This window comes from Pempheris klunzingeri, chromosome 7 (assembly GCF_042242105.1).
Source record: "Pempheris klunzingeri isolate RE-2024b chromosome 7, fPemKlu1.hap1, whole genome shotgun sequence".
NCBI lineage: Eukaryota > Metazoa > Chordata > Actinopteri > Acropomatiformes > Pempheridae > Pempheris > Pempheris klunzingeri.
Genome location: NC_092018.1, coordinates 2,572,784 through 2,594,717, shown reverse-complemented (window position 1 = coordinate 2,594,717; position 21,934 = coordinate 2,572,784). Strand labels below are relative to the sequence as shown.

The 21,934-nt window shown below is 42.7% G+C and overlaps 1 protein-coding gene across 2 annotated transcripts in view; it reads left to right on the top strand.

Moving 5' to 3' along the window:
* The first annotated feature begins 480 nt into the window (after positions 1-480).
* Positions 481-21,934, top strand: part of LOC139203841 (spermatid perinuclear RNA-binding protein-like) — an 84,898-nt gene continuing 63,444 nt past the window's right edge. For both annotated transcript variants that reach the window (XM_070833732.1, XM_070833733.1), the window contains exon 1: positions 481-686. The gene's annotated coding sequence lies outside the window, so the exon portion shown is untranslated. The remainder of the gene's footprint in view (positions 687-21,934) is intronic.

Genomic DNA, 21,934 nt, shown 5'->3' with positions numbered 1-21,934 from the left:
AGGACATGACCTCTATCACCTCAAAACTGTCAGCTCATGTAAATCAGACCTTTCCACTAAATGAGCCATGTAACCTTCTTTTAATCTTTCCTTTAAATGCATCGTCTCTTAAGCTTTACCCTTTTTTTGCTTGTGTTTTTATTATCTTCTACATGCAGCGTTGATGCTTCTGTGTCTTGTATTTATTGTGTTTCATGTGTGTGTCTGAATGGTGCTATTCAAATTAATCCACATTTGTTTTTGCCTCTGGACCTTCTCATTTTATCTTAACAGCAACATTTTCATTCCAAATTGTCCCTAAAATCTGAACTTTTCTTGTCTTGTCTTTTTTTTTTTTGTCGTTTTGCGGAGGCAGCCATCTTGTCATTAGACGATCTTTGTTTCGCAGCAGCAGTTGGTCGGCGCATGCGCAGCCGCAACCTCCGTTCCCCCCCGCGCTGCTCGCTGACAGCAGGCTGACCGGAGACCGGAGACCGGAGCTGCTTGCTGCTGCTGCTGCCGCCGTTTTTGTTGTCGCTGCCTCCGGCTCCCAGCCCACGTTGAGAGCCGCCGTCCGGATACAAACCGCCGCCAGGACGGGACTTAATTTCTGTTTCAGGAGACAAAAACAACAGCGGGAAAGAGTTTCGGAGGCTCCGGACGCGCCGAGCTCCTCCCGGTGGAGAACCGGCGGACCGTCGGTGGAGGTGAGTGTCCGCTTTTTGTGACAGTTTTCGGTGCGGGAGGGAGGGAGGGCTGCTGTCCCGCACGGCTCGGCTCACTTCAGCCTCCTCCAGCTCGGCTTCAGGACGGTCTGCGTGTTCACCGCGCGAAATTTAGCCCCTTTGATGACAAAACGAACCGGAAAACGGTAAGTTTTCCGTCCTGAACGAGGCTTTTTAAGGGTTTTTTTTCCTGCCGAAACACGACGCGGGGGCCTCAGGTAGCCCAGGTGCCTCCACCTGTCCGCCAAATGAACTTCCCTTCGCCTTAACCTGAAGTTTTCGTCATTGGCAGCACAGCACCTGAAGTAACGCTGCTGATGCACCTGCGCACTGAGTTATTTATCACTTATTGGCTTGCAGGTTGCCACTTAACACGTAATCGATACTTTGCAGCCTTAACCGTCCGAGTTTGACCAAATAACTCTAATATTTATACATTTTTAAAATAGTTTGACACCCCGCAGAAGAAATCATAGCTCATTGTTGCTCTTTAAGCTTAAATTTCAGTGAGACTGAAGTAAATCAGAGCAGTTAAAGGGTTCAAATTGTCTCAAGTCTGTTTAAATCCATTATTCACCTGCACACACGTGCACAGACACCTAATTTTTTTATATGGCAATACTGTAATTTGAACGCCACCACTACCTTCTAAAATTAGTCTTTTTTTGAATGGAGTTCTGCACAGAGGGGACATCTCTGCTATTGTATTCACATCACAGGCAGGGATCATGGACACGTTGGTATCTTATTCTATTGTGCTTAAGCAGCCTTGGAGAAATATAACCTTTAATACAAGTAGCATAAAGGATATAAAAACAGGGTCTCTGACAGTTTCTAGTTTCCTGTCGTTGTATCTGTGTGATGTTATTGTACCACCAGGCTGATGAGGAATAAACAGCATCAGACTCGTGTTGCATGGATGATTTGAATTAAATCAGGATTAAATGAGGCACTGGAGGTGGTGAGAGGTTCACCTGCACCAGCAGCAGACCGGCCTGCAGGGATTTAGAGAAGTTCAGGGCGTCCAGCTTCATTATTTCTCCAGTACTGAGTTAGATTTGACTGTGACGAGTGTTGGAAACTTGGAAAATTGATTTTTAAACTGTATTTCACTGCCGCAAATGTCTTAAGGCTCATTCCCACCAGGGGCGTCTGTGTTGGGTTCATGCGGCGGACAGGAAACCAGACAAACAGCAAAGAGAAGCCACTCAGATTTCACAATAAGAGCCCCTCTGCAAGCTTACAATCGTACATTCCAGCAGCACATCGACGTTGTTTTATAATCGGTGGCACCAGGCCAGACGTCAGCCAGTCAGAGGGGTTTTTAGCACCATGTTCGACGAGAGTTTTGCCTCGGATGTGGAAAAAATACTTTCTCTTTAGCTGCTGTCATTACTTGAAGAGTATCTCACAGCCCCGTACGACGGGGAACTGAGGCTGTTCTCCTCAAAGCTACCAGACTCCATTGACAAAAACAGTAATTATGCCTTGTAGAACGTGTCATTCACTCATCTAGTTGCTGTGACTTTCAACATGTTGAATCTGAATTAATGTCCCGTGTTCTTCGTGCTAAAATCACTGTTTTTGTCAATGGAGTCTGGTGGTTCGGACAGGAAACTTCAGTTCCCCAATGAAAAGAGCCGTCTGACAGCAAGGTAAATGCTTCTCCAAACTGGTGGCCATCTACTATAGATAATACACTAACTATGGATTTCTTCTTCCCCTGAAATGTAAACGGCTCTGCACTTTCTGTCAGTTAACGCTGCCTCTGTATCTAAGTTTTCCTACGTTTACTTGATCCTGACGATCGCTCAGCTGTACGTCACCAGGTCGGGTATCAGCTGCGGCCCGGCGTGCTCGGTAAGCAGAGAGCCGGGGGCCGGGGGCAGGTGGCTCCTCAGAGCCGGAGGAATGTAAATAGAAACGGTAACTGGAGCCTAATGGTCATCTGCGGCCGCCGAGGGACCGGCTGCAGCTAAAAGTGTTGACGAGGGTGCAGAGCTGCTCCTGTAAATGAGGATCAAGTGTGCGTGTGACATTTTGTTTTCAATTAGAGGCGTCCTGCGCTGTGTGTGAGGCACACACTAATGTTTTCCTAACAGTAAATCCTCAGTGTGGACGCTGAGGGCCGACGACTGCGGCTCAGCTCAACAGAGCTCCTCTTTTAGCCTCATCATCGATGAATCTTGGACAAAATTATGTTCAGTAGCGAGAGACAGGTTTTTATCCTGTTTGTCAATTTAAAAGATAATTTTCAAGTCAGGAAAGTCACAGGTTTTGTCGTTAAGATGGTGAAGAATCTTATTTTTTGTGTGAAACAGCTGAGCTAGCTAGCTTAGCTACGTTCCGCTTGCTAATCTATCTGACCTGATGTGTTTTATCAGCCGGGAAGCCAAAGAACGAGCAGACCCGTCTACACCAAACACACACAAACTTCAAAACTTACAAGGCTCCAAACAGAAGTCTCATTGGATGGAAGTCTATGAGGAAAATGATTGATTTATCAGCTAAGTGAACATTTTCCTGATGAGTTTCTGCTCTCAGTCTTCTTCAACACAGCAGGACGTTCATTTAGTCAATTATGGTCCCATTTAGAGGAAACTAGACCAGGAAGAGAGGAGGGATTTAGGGCGGGGCTTCCTTCCTGGCTCCAAAAAACCAAGATGGCGACGCCCGTGAAGCGAAACTCGTGGCTCCAAAGCGGAGCAGCCTATAAACCAACGGTGGCTACATCCACGTCTCTTATACAAACTATCCGCCATCGTTTTTTTTTCCCCTCACTAACGCGAAGATGTCGAAGGCGAGAGCGAAGCAGCAGATCGTTTCTGTTCCTCTGAAACTGAGCGTTCAGACAGAGGCTGAAAAAAAAAACGTGTATTTTCACATTAAACCAGGAAACATCACTAATATGTGCTTTCCTCCCCAGTTTGACACGATGCTTTGCTCTCCGTCGCCCTTTTTTCTATTTCCTGCAGCTGCGTTTTGCAGTCGGATTAATTTTAGAACAAGATGAGGACTGTAAAAGTTAACAGGCTGCCATGTTTGTGCTGCTTTATAATGAATGGATGTGTCGAGCCTCGAATGGTGATTTCAGTCCTGGGTGTTGACGCTGCAGCGCTAACGAGGACGGGAATAAAACACTGGGATGAAACGTGTTGGGACAACCGGCTTCTGTTGTCGGTACCAGTGGGAAATATGACATTTCACGACACGCCGTCCTGCCGTAGTGCCGGAAACAATCACTTGATTGATGTTTTTGTCAGCCGACAGGAAATGACTTCATCGGTTTCATGATGATTGATTTATCATTTCAAGTCGTTGCACTGCAGATGTTTGCCAGCTGTGAGAGGTGGAAACAAAATGACAGGTGGACAATGAAAACTTAATTTCATCACCACACTATCATCCATATGTCCATGTGGTACCGAGCGACTAACAGTATCAGCTTTTGTTCCTCTCTGCAGTATTGATTGTTCTATTGATTTTAGTTATAGGGTCATTTTTCAGTGTACAGTTACATTAGCTCCATTTTTATGACTGTAGGTTTTATAAGTTGGCCTGATAACAAGCCAATACATGCTGCTGTTTGCCAGCCAATCAATCAAACTATAAATAGGTGGACTATACATCATAATTGATCAATGTGTTTGATTTCTCTATTCTTCTGTCATTTGTACACGAATAACAAAACACTTTAGAAGCATCTGATTCTTCCTCTGGTGCCACCAGCAGGTTGACATTTTGCTTCGTATTGAAGGAGCTGCAGCAATTAGTTGATTAATTGTTTAGTTCATCAGTAGGAAATTGATTGGCATTATTATTTTTGACAATTTCAATCATAATTAATCTGTTTTTTTAAAAGCAATAATGTGTGAATGAATGTATGTGAATATTTTTTTCTTTGTTTCCTGCAAAACACTTTTATTAAATTAACCCACATTAGAAGACATGACTTTGAGCTTAGGGAATCGGTGCTGAGCTTTTGTTAAACAGTTTAAAAGATTAAATCGATTATTCTGGACAGATTAATCCATTTCAACTTTATTCATAAAGCACATTTAGAAGCGACAGCAGTCGACCTAAAGTGTTAAACAGACAAAAAGGACCAAACAATAACAAAAGCAACAAGACAATAAGGAGAAAAAAGCCTCTTATACTGAGTTAAAGCCAAGAAATAAAAATGAGTCAATGTAATCGATAATGAAAACAACCCTTTGTTCTGCTGCAGACATTCATGCTCCCCGTAGGATAAACCATAATCACCATTGACATTTCCTCTTGCAAAATGCCTGCAAAACTAATGACATCCCCATCAGCCTCAGCTGTACTTCATATTTAGATGCAATTAGCAAATGTTAGCATGCTAACACGCTAAACTACGATGGTGGAAATGGCGAACATTAAACCTGCTTCAGCATGTTAGCACGTTAGCATTTAGCTCGAAGTTCAGCCTCACAGAGCTGCTAACATGGCTGTAGTGTCTTTCGTTTGTTTTTCATACAGTCAGGTTCCTCTGTAGGTCTTTCATTTGACCTTTTGAACTTCGATGCTTCCTGTGGCGAATCACCAGTGGTCACTTAATCTGTAAAACGATTATTCTGGCTGCTTCTCGTGTTGCTGGAGCGTCTCTGCACAGTTTCACGCCCTCCGTTTTCCAACATGTCCGCTGTGACAGGCTGCTCTGGAGCACCATCACATAGTTTTTTAAATAATCCCTCTGGCTCTGCGGTCCGTGCAGTGGAGGCTGTGATGCCGTCCTTTTGATTCGCCCTCTCAGCAGTATCGCACAGCGTAGTCGTGCCAGAGCTATCTCCACTAAGTGAGTATCTCAGTGTGTTTGATATTCCCTGTTGATGCGCTTCGATTTTCAGGATGAGAAACGTATATCCCGGGTTGCTCCATGTATATTTTATTTCCTTTCAGTGTGGACAGGCTCTGGAAACACATTTAAAAGATCATAGGAAAGGGAAACTCTTTAATACACAGTGACCCACCACACTGATTCATTATATATATTTCAAATTAAGGATTAATTTGCTAAAAACATAAAATAGTTTAAAAAAAACAAATCATTGCTGGTCTACAGTTAATCACTGGACTACAGGGGATGGGCAGTGATTTTTTTAAATGATCAAATAGTCGTTAATTTCTAAAAAATGCAGCTTTCGTCTTGTTTTGAAAATACATTTTCTTTCGTTGTTGCAGGCCCTCATTGATTCTGATAATTCGTTGCTTCGGCAGCACTTTATCCAGTCGATCTTCCCACCACAGGACGTTAGCTTGGAGCAGCTTTAGGTGCTAGCTGGGTTAGCGTAGCTTAGCTTAGTTTAGTGTAGCTTTCCCACTGTGGTCCAGCCATTGATTCATGGTCTGATTTAATCCAATCACTTATTTCAAACGTGCAATTCTGCCATCAGTGGTTTGTATTAAAGCAATCAATGTGAACAAAGTGGCTGATAATAGGAGTCATATGAGGTCGCACCAAAACCCTGAACATTTACCTGCTGCCTTCACTCTTCAAGCTTCATGCTTTCCTCCACATGTTGGATCTGCAGGGATTTTCTCCCATTCAGACACGAGCGCATCGATATCACTGATCAGATCTGGCTCCTGAAGGTTCTGGATGGGGTTGAGGTCTCTGTGCCGTTCAAACCAAACTGGGAAATCTATTTTTTTTTTAATGGACCTTCATGTTGAAACGGGACACGACCAAACGCAAACTGTTGCTACCACTAGGATTTGTTAGTTAATTAAGTACTTTAAAGAAATCCATAATTTTGTCATCATTTGTTTTATAAATAGATAAAAATATCTTTCATATGCAGGCAGTTAGAGTGAATATTGATAGGTTGGTTAATTTAAAAATATTAAATTAAAAAATGACACTTGAGCATATTTACCGACATCTACTTATTCTTACCTAACACCAGGTATTTCTTGCCTTTTTAAACTTCAGGGCGTAGCTAATAAACTTGAGCCCGTCCCAAACGTTAGCTAAACTAAACATTACCTGACGTCCTCATTGACATCAGGCTTATTTCTCTTCTTAACATTTTAAGAAACTCATCAAAAAATGAGGAATATTTTAATAAATGTTGGCAACTATTTACATTTATTGAAGTAGCGTTACCGGTATTAAGTTAACGTTCAAAATATATCCATATTACTGATAGTTAGTTGGTCGTGATCATCAATACAGAGCACACTGCAAATGTTTATTCTATGTTAAATCTGTCGAACTAAACATTGGCTTGTTAAATCAATCTCTTTTTATTGTTTTCCGGGATCATAATCTTCAAAGTCGGTCGTTCCACCTGAGCTGCTGTTCATCTGGTCGACGTGACTGTGCGACTGATTGGCGTCCTGTCGCTGCTCCAGCTGCTCGTCCTCAAAGTGGAGCGGGAGCAGCGTTAAGTGGAGCCGGCCGCTCCTCACAGTTGTGCAATTGCGACTTGATGATATTTTCTTAAAATTCGGTGGGGATAATGGTGGAGCAGCGGAAACACACTGCTGTCGGTCTCTTCTAGTGAGCAAACTGTCTGAACTCGAGGGCTCTTTAATTTATATAGAGGCTAATAAGCGGTCGCAGCCCCACCTCTGATACCTCAATGTTTCATACATTTGATAACCTCGTGCCTCTGAAGCAGGATTTAGACCAAATCTACTCCCATGAATCAAACCAAGACTTCCTTTACTGTCTGTATATCTTCTGGCAAAGTGACCCACCAAGATAGAACAAAATCATGAATAAAACATGCAGAGAAATCAAAACCTGACACACAGATTCATGCACACAGGCAGATCTTTCTGTCTCTGTAGCTGACCACTCGCTATCGACCCCATACTACATTGTACCCGCATTAATTATGAATTGTAATATTAATATTTAGCGATCGCTACATCAGCATATTGTTTACTCTGCCTGCTGCCAGGGGCTGATCATCAAGCTGGTTCCCTCTTCACTTGCAGTAGCTGCATCTTCAGAGCAGCTGAACGGGTCTGTTGAGGTGAGCAGGCAGGTTCCTGCTGCCATCAGCTCTCTTATTTCAGCTCACCCTTCTACCCTCATTTCACCCACACAAGGATCCTGGAGAGCTCAACTCATCCCGCACTATAAACCCCAGAGAGCGGCCTCATTTTAAAGCCCGGATGATGACATCTGAACGGGCCGTCTTCTCTGACTTTGCCCTGCTGAAATGAACGCCTCATCATCTGGGACACGGTGTTTTTATGAGGGCCCCTGAAGATGTCTCTCCTCCTGAGCCGTTTGATGTGCTCTGAAAACAGACAGCCTGCAGCTCTCGGGATGTTTGAATTGCGGTAGCTGCCAGCCGCCTGCTTCTGCCAGCGCTCGCCAGGGACTCGTTTACCAATCCCCTCGTGGACTTCCATCATGGGGCCACCAGCTCACATGTTACATCTACCTTGTTCTAAGACATGTTTAGGGGATCTCTCGGGTCCAGGCTGCCACCACAAAACACAGTATAAACCCCCCCCTGTGCTAATTTACTGTTTTTTTTGCTAGTCATTTACTGAAAGCACAAAATCTTTTTGATGTTTCTCAAATCAGTGGAGTCGATTGAAAGGGCGTTTGCTGAATTAACGAGCAGACTGAGTCCCCACAGAAAGAGGTTGTTGTTTCAAATGCCGCACTCACGCCTGAGATGCAGAATTGATGTTGACAGTTTTATTTAGAGATAAACTGCTAATATCTAGCACCAATCTGATAACAGTGCTTTATAATCTGTGTACCTCAGCCTGTGAAACCGTGGGAATCATTTTTATGCAAAGGAAAATGACGTGAGGGATAGCTGATGGCCTGTTGAGGCTAAATGAGTTGAGCGATAGCAGAAGCACAGAATTTTATAATGATATCGATTAAGAAACTTTTCTTAAGCAGAATCATACTCATTATGGCTGATTCGCTTAAAGGGTAGCTTCAGTATTTTTAAGCTTGAGTCCAATTTTTACATAATCCTGGTGTCTAAATTGGTAGGTATTAAGTGTTGGAACTGGTCCAGTAGATCACCTCAGCCACCACTGACAGGCTCAGAGTGTTATTCTAAGTGTGTGACAGCATTATGTAAAGGATCCCTACAGAGAGAGACCTGGAAGATCCTTTTCGTTTAACCACAAACAGCCGTTATATCGCTCTCTGCACACACACCAGACTCCATTCATAAAAACAGGGATTTTAGCTCAAAACCTGCTGCCACGTTTGCATTGATGTAGAAACTAAAATGTTCATTAACGTGTGAATAAATAACATTTAAAAGAAGGGTAATATATCTGAGACAATGCTGGTGTTACTGATTACATTGAAAGTGCAGACTTTGATCTTAAGATCTTAACATCTTCCCCTTAAATCTGAATCACTGCCAAATGGTGCCTTTTCGTTTTAGCAGCGAATCCTCCGCCGTCGTCTTGTCGCTCAACTGTCGTCAGTCTCGTCACGTGATGAATGAAATCAGTACCAAGCTCCGCACACTCTCAGTTGCTCTGATTGAATAATAAATTACGACATATTAGTGCCTCCAGTTGCAGCTCAGGTCATTTGTTTTTAACTCACCATGTCCGGACCTTGCACCCACATGAAGATATAGTCTAAATACGTGTTTTGTGTGCTGTTTTGAATGCAGCTTCCTGGCCAGTTTAGTGAGTCAGAGTTCGTCGAGTCTAATCAGGATCAAGTCCAGCTGTGACGTGTTACTGTTCAGTGAATCTGACTGGTGGAAAAGAAGTGGTCAAAGTCAATAAAACATTCAAAAACAGATTGCTGCAGCAGGAACACTAGAGAAAAAACCAAGAGTTTTTCAGCTATGTGCCTCCAAAGTGGCGACCTGCTGAGTATCTGCATGCAGGAAGATGATTAATTAGTTTGACTGTGATAACAATAGAGTAATATTTTGATTTCTGTCACCTTACTGTAGTTTTGAGTCTCGTACATGTCGGCTCGACGTGCTTCTCCTGCAGCCTGTTTTTTCCCCGAGCCTGGCTCTGGCTCTGTAGTCGTCGAGCCGCTCAGGATGAACGGGCCCACCTGATTGTTGTCAGCCAAGAAGTGAATCCCCGCAGCAGGCGCAGTCTCTCCTCTTAAGATCTCCCTCGCATATCTCTAAGTGCCGCACGGCTCGTGGAGGACGAGTGTCGCTTGTTTGAGGCTCGCTGGAAAAAAAAAAAAAGACCCACAGAGAAGCAGAGCTCTTTGCCAGCAATTTCACAGGGACTGAAATATTCACACAGGCGTATCTGCTCTGGCAGCATGAAAGGACGGTCTTTACATCCTCTTCTGTGCTGGCACATTCAGCCAGCTCCCGCAGGTGAAGGACAGAGCTTGTACACAAGTCTCACAAGTCTGGATGAGCATTAAAAATAAATTTCAGGGTCAGATTTGGCCTTTCATTCAGGAATCATGTGCATGCTGCCAGCACTCCCCGAACATAACGTCGCAAAGACTGAATTTTCTTCAATACACACATGATTTTTTAATCGATTTAAAGAGTGAAATATGTCAGTTCAGAGCTGAGTAGATTATGTGTTCACACTGAGCCGCAAAAAGAAAATAACACCAGCCTGATGTCTGTGGAGAGTTTCAGTTTCTCACTGTGGTGTGAATTCTGTTTCACAAGACAACATACTGTAGGTGTTTTCTGCCGTGGCAAAGGTTTGAAGGAGGTACGTGGCAGATTACTTTCTAGTAAAATAGTTTGATTAACAAGTTGATATGCAATGCGAGTACGTTCTACAAGACTAGCTTCAAAACATTGTGTGCCTGTCTGAACGACAGTCTGTCGCTGAGCCACAGCTCAGATTTTATCTGCCATTGCTGTGTTATTAGCTTGCTAGCTTTAGCCTTGTGGAAGACTCCGATCAGGTAGGCAGGTACGTAGGCAGACAGGCTGGTTGGTCATCCTTGGGGATGAATGAAATGGTTGGATGGGCTCTTTACAGGCCTGGACACTGGATTGTTTTCTTTTTTTGTCAAAAAAACATTTGATTTACTGATTGTTGTCGGACTGTTAAGAGAATTTCAACAAGTTAAACAAAAACTGCTTCTGAAATAAGTAGGTATGAGGGATGTAGCGTCCAAACGGCAGATTACTTTCTAGTAAAATAGTCTGATTAGCAAGTTGTGATGTGCAATGCGAGTATGTTTTATAAGACTCTTGTGTTGTGAGCTTGATGACAGAAATGTGCCTGTCTGAACGACACTGAACGGCAGTCTGTCGCTGAGCTACAGCTCAGATTTTATCTGCCATTGCTGTGTTATTAGCCTGCTAGCTTTAGCCTTGTGGAAGACATATCATGTGCAGTGGATGCACAATTATTTAATTTGTGATGAATGAAATGATTGGACAGGCTCCTTACAGGCCTGGACACTGGATTTTTCTCTTTTTGTCAAAAAAACATTTGTTTTATTGACTGCTGTCGGACTGTAAAACTAAAACGCTTCTGAAATAAGTTACCTACGCACCTTTAGTGGTTTAGACTACTGGTTTTCTTGACACATGAGTGATATCTCAAATCACAAACCCAGTTGAGAGCAGATCTTCCAATGCAGGTTGGGTCTGGAGACGGTTGAGAGTTAAAAAAAAAAGATGCGTAGTAAGTCAGCACTGAGGTCATCTGAGCAGATTAAAGTGCTGCAGGTCAGACGGCGATGATGTGTGGCGATGCGGCTTTCCCTCTCTCCCTCTCCCCGGTGTTTCACTGTTGAGCAGGAGTGCTGTGAAGCGGTACGTGAGCTGTGAGTGCGATGAGGTGGAGTCCAGGAAGAACGCCGTGCATCCAGAGATGCACTAATGAAAGCCATTAGCGGAGTGTGCAGCTTCAGACGAGAGTCTCCTGCAGCTTCACCTGAGCTCAGCGGAGTCTGGGAATTGCGTCATGACCCTCAAAAGCTGGCAGGGTTTGAGCTTTTATCTTCTCAGTGGAGGAGTTTCTTTGTGTTCTTTAAGGAGTATTTATGCTCTGACGCTGGGGGGGTTTGCTCACGGCTCAGACTGTGTTTTGTGGTGTCCTGGTGTCTCAGCTGGCGAAGATTACAACCACTCAAAGCTTGTTAAACCTGAGAATACATGAAAACCATCATAGCTGCACCCACACCGGTGTTTTTAGGCCAACCAGGTCAGTCACAATTAGTTCTTTACATGGACATAACCTGTCTCTTTCTGTTTCTGATTCTGAACGAGCTCTAAATGGTGATTTGAACCTGGAAAACAGATGCCGCCTGTTAACTAGGGGAACTGTAAATTAAACATGAATGCTGGAAATGGACACGACCTGATGAGCTGTTTTAAGTGATCTCAGAGAGGATTAAATGCCTCCCAATCAAACTTCATTCGTACAGCACCTCTCGCACAGGTCGGTGCAGTTTGAAGTGCTTCACAGATGACTGACGACCCTTTGAGCGACGCAGGAGAAGCAAAGGTATAAATAATAACATTAGTGTCCCAGTAAGAGCGTTACCTAAATGGAATTCAGCCATTGTTGCAATGCATGAGATAAAATCAGATTTAAAAGCTTTAATAACAGTAGTAGCAGTAAACCAGAGAGGAATAAAAACTGGATTTAAAGATTAAAAAATGTGTATTACAGCCAGATAGCACAATGAGTTGAGTCCTTCTTGCGTCCATTTGAAATTAAACTGAACTCATAATTAGTTTTTCACATGGATATGAAGGATATTTTTCTGTTTTGGATTCAAAACAAGTAAAAAAAAATGGTGAGATGAATGCAGATAGCAGATGCTGCCTGTTAACTAGGCACAAATTAATAGAAATTAGTAGATTAAATATATCAAAAAGACAAAAGTGCAGACAATGACATAGATTTAAAAGCAATAATAACATATAACTGAAAATTGATAAGAGCAATCAAAATGTATAATATCAATAATAAACAAACATAAAATTAAATATAATACAATTTTACACAAACATCTGATGAATTAATTGCATAGAATAAATTAAATGATATCTGTAAACATTCTTAATCGAGGGAAGTTTTAAATCTAAAGTTGCTCTCAGATCCACAGCTGGTCAGATGTAGATTTATTGCTTCTGCAGCTGTTTGTGCACCTTCACTTCCTTAATAGAGAGATTCATATTTAATAAGCTTTGATTGCTGCCGAAACAAGTTCAGCTGCTCCGTTTATTACGAGGGATTAACGGTGGAATTGCTCAAAAATCTGTGTTTGTTTTGTTGGTTTGACTCGTCACGTTGACGCCTACCGGTGCAGGGCGAGGTCACCAACATAGATTCACTCCCAGAGATCAGGTTTAAAAGAAAATGAGCAGCTTTAATGTGCAGAGCCGCGTGGAGGGAGTCGACTCGTGACTAATGAAGCCGCCTGGATCGTGTTTTGTTAACACCTCCATTGTGCGTCAACTGAGAGCATTTGTGAGCAACCGCTTGATGCAAGAAAGCTGCTGAGCCTTTCTATCAAATCAGAAAAACACCACCTTTGTTTGTCTGTGTTTTTGGGTGCTGCATTTGGATTCTTACAGTGAATTTCTCTTCATAATGGAGGACGGCGTTGTTGTCGAATAAAAAAAACTTTGTGTCTCCAAAAATTTCAGTGATTCAGTAGGAAAAAAAAAAAAAAAAGTTCTGGTTTTAGCTTGTCAGCCACGGATTTGTTTTTTATCCAGACAGGGTTTTGTAAGGGTTGCGTAAGCACAGTAGGTTGTGGCGAAACATTCCCTATCGCACTGACTTAGAAAAAAAGAGTTAAAAGATTTATATGCAACATTAACAACACATAAACCCTGGGAAGCTGCTTTATTAAATATGTTTTTTGATGCTAAATCATTGCAAATGTCAAAATGTCGCCAAAAAGAAATCAAAATTCTTGTCTCATGCCGGACAGCACCTACTGGTGGGAGGATTAATATTGTAAAAAGATTGTCCAATCATCCATATTTTAGGATATAAAGACAGAGGCAGCCTGTCGAAGCTCGGTGGAGGCTGCTGGCTCTTCCCTCCGCCTGCAGAATGGATTCAGAGCTGCAGTTCGCAGCCTTGTTCGATACCTCAGGTGTTGTGGCAGCAGCTCTGCTCGAGTACGCCGAGGTGAAAAGTCTCTCCGCAGTGATAACTCTCTCCCGGGCGCTGGACGGCATGAGGTGAATGGATGTAGTGAATTGGCCTCAGCCCATGAAGGCTGCCTGGACTGATGCCCAATACTACGCTGCTGGATATTATAATTAGCTCCTCACACTGGGACTCTCAGAGTTCACGCAGGGCTCCCAGGCAAGTCTGGGAAAGAAATTTTATTCTGTCCACATCCTCAAAGATATGTACAACTGCACTAAAGAAAGAAATAGAGTGGGAGTCCTGTGTAAAAAGAGCTAAACCAGAATAAATCTTCACATCAACAGCAGAAAATTCAATTTTCAATTCTTTCTATAACAATTTGTACATATTTTGCTGTGTAAGTGACTGGCAGGTACAAAAAGTGTTGGAATTGGTCCAGTATATCGCCGCAGAACGCTTGCTTCAGCCGCTGACAGGCTCAGATTGTTATTCTAAGTGTGTGACAGCATCATGGAAAGGATCCCTACAGAGAGAGACCTGGAAGATCCTTTTGGTTTAACCACAAACAGACGTTATATCGCTCTCTGCACACACACCAGACTCCATTCACTAAAACAGGGATTTTAGCTCAAATTGTTGTGAAATTGCTGAAATTGCTCAATTGTTGTGAACGACTTAGATTTAGAAAAACGCAGTTTAAATAAAGATTATATCAGAAAAGTGCTGTTCACCAAATTTATCAAATTATTACTGTGAAGAATATTAAACATCTCTCAACAGAAGAAAGACACTGATGCTGAAATATATAAAATCTTCCAGCCGCATCGATGTTGACGTCTGATGGGAGGAAGCAGAGATTGCTGAGCGATGAGCCGCCAGTCGTGCACGGCCACTCGATGTCTCCATTACCTGTCAGACACACACACACACACACACACACACACACACACACTCTCCACCTGCTGCTCGAACACACCGCAGGCAACCCGCTTCATATGTCACTCTGCTCTGATTGGTTGTGGGCCGTTGGAGGAGCTCAGATTGCATCCCGGAGGTGATCTGCAGCTGCACACGATAAAGTCTCCTGAGCGCCTTATTTGTTAGCGGTGAGTGAGTCGACTGCGGGGACGTCCAGGATGTCGTTACTGGACACTTATTGTGATCAGCTGTTTGCTGTATTGCAGCTCACGTGCATCAGCCTGGTGACGGCTACTGACACAGCTTCTCTCATCTCTCATTGAAATGAACGGACGATGATGATGTTTTTGATCAGAGTAAATAGGTCGGTGCATCACTGACTTGACTTACTTATTTCCTGGAGAGACGTATGGAATTTGGCATTAATTATAGATTAAATAGAGATATAGTTCAGTTAGTAGCCTACATTTCCAAATAATCACTGAAATGGTGCAAATGAATGTGAAAACATTTGTTTACAGGCAATTATTAAACACAAACAAAGAAGAAAAGCATCCAGTGAGACTTAGTTGGGTTTGAAAGGAGCATCTTTGTCTGCATAACTTAACTATAAAACAGCCTCAAATTATCTAAACTATTAAGTTATTACGAATTACGTAGTAACAAAACCCTCAGATAACAATAATAAAGACTTCTTAAAAGTACAGTGTGATTTGTCAGGTGGTTTTCATTCCTTATTGTCTTTAATATTCCAGTTATCTTTCAGTTTTGATGCTCAAATCAAACCTATCATATCATTAATATTTCCTCAAGGGCCTAAACACTCAGGCGTGTCCTCAGCTTGCTCGAGTCGAGTGACCTCTTTGCTAATATTGCAGATATGCAGATAAATCTTTATTTTTCCATTTTTTCGATCCAAATCTTAAAATCTTCGCCCGTTGAAAGGTGTGTAGTGGCGATATCCGTGGGTGCATCGCCTTCTGCTATTTCTGATATCGTGTAGTCAGATGTTAACGTGATTCAGAAAACTTTATTGCTCATCAGCCGTGACACAAGAATTTCGTTTTCTCACGCACTCATTGATTTATTGAGTTAATTATTGTTACTGTTTTACAAATATAGTTTAATATGAGTAATAATTCAACTCTAAAGAATCGTACTGTAGCTCATTTACTACAGATTGTGCATAATTCACATTTGAATATTTCCTCTGCTGGCCCAGGCAGCCATTGTTTTCCATTAATTTCCATACAATCCCACAATCTGTCAGCAAACTCTTGCAGAAATGCAGACTTGACGTTCACTGTGATGGAAGTTTTCACCTCTTAACATCCAACTTTTTTAGCGTGCGGCTAAAACCCAACACCTTTTTATTTTGATAACAATTATTAGGACATGCTGGATGCCACAACTATGCAAATCAGTCAACCACACACGTATAAAACTACTGACTGGGCAGTTTTTAGTTTGTGGTCTCACTGGTGCTCGAAGAGGCTGAAAATCTGTAAATTGCTTTTTCATACCAGACAGAAGTGATTAAAAAAAAAAACCAATATATGATTGAATTAGTAGGAGAGACATGTATCCCAAAATGATAAAAAAAACATTATTTCTAACCTTGCCAGAATCAGGAAAGACCTTTCCATCGATCGACTCTCTTATTGTCAGCAAACATCCACAGTGAAAATGATCATTTCCTCCAGCAATTCACGCTGACACACACTTGTAAACAGACACACACCCACATGCGGAGAAATGTAAACTTAATCTGCTGTATATAAAACTTTCCAAGGCAGAGCCAAAAGTGCTTTACAAACAGTATAGGGATAATAAAGAAGATAGTACTGCAAGCAATAAAAATGCAATGCAAGCTTCTTTCTGCGGACTAGAATAATAAAGCAGGTCTGAAGGAAGCCGCAGCTCTCTCGGCTCTCTGTTCCTTCTCATAATTTTCTGGCAGAAATCCTCCTTTGAGTCTTCATCGATACAAAGGCAGTTTTATCCGGGAGATGCTGCGACCTGCGGTTACATTTCTACTTTATGACAATATCCTGACAGTCACAGTTTCACTCAATTTTCTCACATTTCTCCCTGAGAAACTTTCCGACTCGATTGGAAAAAGTTTTTCTTCATTCACTGGCTGATTGACTGGTTTACTGTCAAACTTCACAGCAGAACATGACCGGTTCAAATCCCCACACCTGCTGAGCGGAGACAGTGGCTGAAAAGCTGGGCTGTAACTGTGAAACCACCGCTGAGGTGCCTGATAATCAGACACAGTTAACATTATGTTTGCTTCATTCGCTCGGTGTGACATCGTGTTCATGTGACTCTTTCTGTTTGAGCCACGACCACAAACGATTCCTTCATGTCTTGTGTGGTCAGATCCCAGATTTCTGGCATTTCAGCCACTAATCTGGTCACAAGAAGTGTCGGAGGGAGGGAGGCAAGAAATAACATGTCACTGAGTGGTAGGAAGCCTTATTAGCAACTTTAAAGATAAGAACAGACATTTTATTTGGCAGGGGGTTGATGAAGAAAACCCTCTTCAAGCCTAATTAATTGATATTCAGCGCGAGAAGCTGTAAACTAGTCACTAAGTTTATCTGTCTGCTGTTTGGTTTTCTGGACAGCTGGTGAGCAGAAGCTTTGTAGATCTTGTTTGAGGGAGCGAGCTGCCTGCTGCTGCAGCTGGAAGAGAGCGACATGAAAGCAGCGAGAGGGAACCAGAACAGTCTAATTGCAGAGATGGTGATCGCTCTCAGTGGGGTCGTCTCTACAAACGACACCTTTCACATCACATAAAGTCATTTTGATCCATTGTGAAAATTAGTAAGAAGACACCACCCGGGACTGGGATGCACAGTTTCCAGTCCTGGATCAGTTCTAGCTGGGCGTAGCTGGTGATGGCTGCAGCAGAGGAACATTTTCACGTCAATGAAATTGATTAAATATAAAGATTTAAAAATTGTTTTGTCAGTCAACATATTCAGTTGGTCTCAGAAGGTCACGGCCCCGTTTCTGCTCCCACCCACCAAGCCCTGATTGGCTCATTAGTTTTTAGGGCTGCGTGTAAATCAAAATCAAAATTAACTTTATTGGCCAAGTTTGAACAGGCAAACAAGGAATTTGACTCGGTGAAACTTGACTCTATGTACAGTGTTGAACTGTACGGTATGTACAATAGAGGTGGGTGTAGTGCAGAATTGCAGTGCAAAAAAAGATTCTTGTTGCTGCTGATTAATCAGCAGATTATTTTCTCAATTGATCGATTAATCGCAGAGTCTAGAAAATAGTGGAAAATGCCACAAAATCACAGTGACCTCATTAGATGTCCTGTTTCATCTCACCAAGAGTCTAAAACACTCAAGAATTCAACTTATGAAAACGTAAAACCAACAAAAGCAGCACATTTTCCCATTTAAGGACCTGAAACTTAAAAAAAAGGACTTAAGCGATTAGTGAGTTATAAAACTAGCAGCTGTTTAGTTACTGCCGACTGACTAATCGATTAATCATCGTTGCAGCAGATAGTTGTATTTCCAATCTGGCCGACCGCTGTCATCCAGCAGGATAACAAACCTGCAGCACAGCGTCTGCATCCTGAGCTGAAGCTGCCAGATTCAATATTTTATGTCCTAACCGAAGTTCTATTTATGGACCAGCAACAAACTGTGTCCCCTCATCATGACACATGCCTGGTGCACAAAAACAACCAGCTAAAAGACAAAATGTTGGATCTCACACACACACACACACACACACACACACACACACACACACTGCTGCTGCTTTTAGTAGCAGACAGGAATGGGAGTGCTGTGCTTACTTGGATGTTTTCAGGCCCACAGTGCAGCACTGATCCATTAATGCATTAATGAGGGTCTAATCCTCCTGAAAAAATAAAAACACTGAAGCTGCTGTTTCATAACAAAGCAGCTGTGTTTCCTGAGCCCTGCGTGTGGGCATCACCCAGCTGGGCTTCATAAACTCGCCTCGGGGCCCGCCCAACCTTTTCCTCGACTGCGGCTTCCTGCGGAGACCCCTGACTGCAGGTGACCGTGCAGGTAGCTGCGTCAATCTGCCGGTAAAGCTGTTGTAATGATGAGGAGTTAACCGGGCCGTGGAGAGGTCTGGCACGGTAACCGATCGCTGGGTGGAAACGCGCCATGAGTCACCAGCCAAAAGCTCCATGTTCAGATTTGGCAGTTTGTCCGCTCCTTTTATCTCTCGGAGGGTTTTTGTACACTCTAAAACAGGAAGAATTGAAATTACTCACTTCTGTTTCCTGGTTTAAACCCTCATTTTACACGAGAGATTGTGCCCATGTTTTGCTTTCTACTTCTGTCAGAAGTAGAACACAGCCAGAACACATCCCATACTCAGTGCTGGAATCAGTGCAGCTCACTTTTCTTTCTTCTGCTCTGATGATTAACACCCATAAATCCACTGAAGAATCATAGAAGAACTTAAGATTTTGCCTCTTAATCAGAAAATTTTGGATTTTTCTTTAGTATCAGGGTGAAATCTGTGCATTAGGCACCCAGAACCTACCAGAACTTCTCAATTTCAGCATATTTTTTTATGTATTTAGTTATTTAGAATTAGGGTAGCGTACTAAATAACATGTTGGTGAGGAACTTTGGACGCAGCCAGTAGCTGAGAGTGTTTGCTAACGCTTGTAAAGATGCTAAGCTAATGTTAACCAAGTGAAAGTTATCTCCATCTATGTATCCATCGAGCTGATTAATCAATTCCCTGAAGATGTTGATGAAGTGCGTCAGGGAGGTTTCAACTTCTTTAGCGCTGGCTGAAGGTGTTGCTGCTGCAGGGAACTTGGCTTTCACGCCATCAGACACGGTCCACTCCTCAGCTTTCGGACAGATTTAGTGATTGATCGGTTGTCTCCTCACGTTAAACGAGTCGCCTATAGCCGCTTTGCACTACAAATATTCCAGCGAGCGTCGTCTGAGTCATGTTGTGAAGAATGTAAGCACACTTGCGTCCACTTTTGGTTCACCATCAATTGATTTTGCGTGAATCGGTACCCTTCAATCTACTGAGTTCTGTATCCAACCCTAAAATATCAAAGTCAGTACATCCACACAGTGCAAACACAAACTCTAGCTAGCAAGACTTGCTGGTGCAGATTTGACGTGGCTGCATCTTTCATGCCGTGTTTACAACTTTTAAAATATTTACATCTGTGTTCCTCCAACCTCCTGACGGGAGCGTTGCAAAGTAACTAAGTACACCTACTCAAGTGTTTCTGTTTTACGCAGCTTTGTGCTTTTTACCCCACTACACTTATCTGACAACTGCGTGGGAGCAGCAACCAATAGCACTCGTTTTGAAGAGCTGTTTTCCTACTAAGAATCGATATGAACGGTGTAAATACCTCAGATAATGTTGGCATTCATACCTTAGGAGGGGGACGCTACTGAAGGAGTATCTTCCTTCATTTACTTGGGTGGATTATGACAGGCTCTGTTCTTGAGTGCGTACTAAGAACCTGCTGAAGACGCTGATGGTTAGACTGGTTTTTTATTATCGAAATGGGGCCAACCTTTAATTTAGCAGTCAGGAAACACTTGTACAGGCCACATTCATAAGTGTTCCAGACTATGGGGGCATATTTTACATGCCTCCTCTACACTTTGCTGCCTGGACTCTAAGTATCTCTAAGTTTTATATGCAGCACATCATCACGCACACATCGCTGTGAACTTTACGATCTGGTCTCCTGGTCTTCATTAAGACGAAGGAGACGGCAGCATTGGTATATTAGTATTTGCAAACTCCCCTTCATATCTGTGTAATCTCCTATCACTCACCATCACTTATTATTATGATTATTGCTCCTCTATAAGGCGGTTCATGGTCTTTGCTCTGAACTTGGTAGAGCAGCTCTTCCTCATTTTGCGCCCCGGTCATGGAGCGACCTTCAGAGCACACTACAGCTTAATGATTTTGTCTCCCTGGGAGAGTTCAAAGCTCAGATTAAAAAAAAAACGGTGTAACTGAGGAGTGGAATTGCTGTTCCTTCGCCGGGTCTTGTATGAGGCATCTGTGGTCCGCTGTCTGTTTTTAACGTGCTCCATTTGTCTCGTTTTGACATGCTCTATTTTCTAGCGTGTCTAGCTCTGTAATGGCGTGCTACGTTGGCCAGGTCTCCTTCAATCTTTAATCTCAAGGGGCCTCATGGTTAAACGAAGGTTGAAAAAAGTATAAATAAATGATGCAAAGCCTCGAACTGATTCGTACACAAGTCAAGCGCCTCGGTGCGCTTCAGACAAAGTGCCACAATGTCAGTTTTTATGTTTTTGAAAATTGCCATCATGCCCACTTCACACAGTGATTGGTCAAGTGTGTGAAGGCTTCCTTCACTTTGTGTTTGTGCAGCTGGAGTGTAACATCCTGTGAGCTGTTATCCCCCTTTTTTTTTGTTACGATTCATGTCGAGACTACAAAGGATCAGAAAAAGACAGGGCTGGTGGGGAGAGATCAAGGAGACGGTGGGTTGAGGGCAGGAGGAGGCTACGATCGCCTTCTGGTGAGGCCATTCAGCAGCAGAAACACTTTTGGCCTCAGCCGTGGCAGTGGGACGCTGATACTGAACCCTTTAAACATCTCTGTTCCTGTAGGCGAGCCAGCGAGGTGTCACTCACACCAGGCATAATTATCACCCTAAGGATGATGGGAACTGTAGTACCAAAACCAAAGCATATTCATTCTAATTGGAAATGACGAAAAAAGGAAAACACGTTTGCACATTTTTCTACATTTTACACCTTCAACAGCATGAAAATAAACTTTTAACGCTGTGTTCACTTTATGAGCAATAAAACTACAAAAGGGCCAAACATGGCTAGCTACATTGGTGCAGAGCTGCCATTTAAGTGTTGCTCAAGCGCTTGTTGATGTGGTTATGTCCTCATTGGCCTTTGTACCATATTCATTTCCGATTATCTTTGATAGCTAGTAGTTTTTTGTAGAGAGTTGTTATACTTTGCTAAAAATATGTGGCGAGGACCTTCTAGATATTCGCTAGTTAGCGAGGGCAAGTTATATTTATCTGAAAAGGTTACCTGCAACAAAGCACGTCGACTGAATGTCATTTAAATTTTGTCTGATGTCTTTCTCATGGTGAAACAAAGACGTATGATTGGTCGAAAAGTGGAGGCTTAGCTCAACCTTTGATTCATAACGTGTCGGTTTGCAGCTTCATGTCTCTGGTTCCCTTTGAAAAATAAACGTATTTAGCTGGTTTTCTA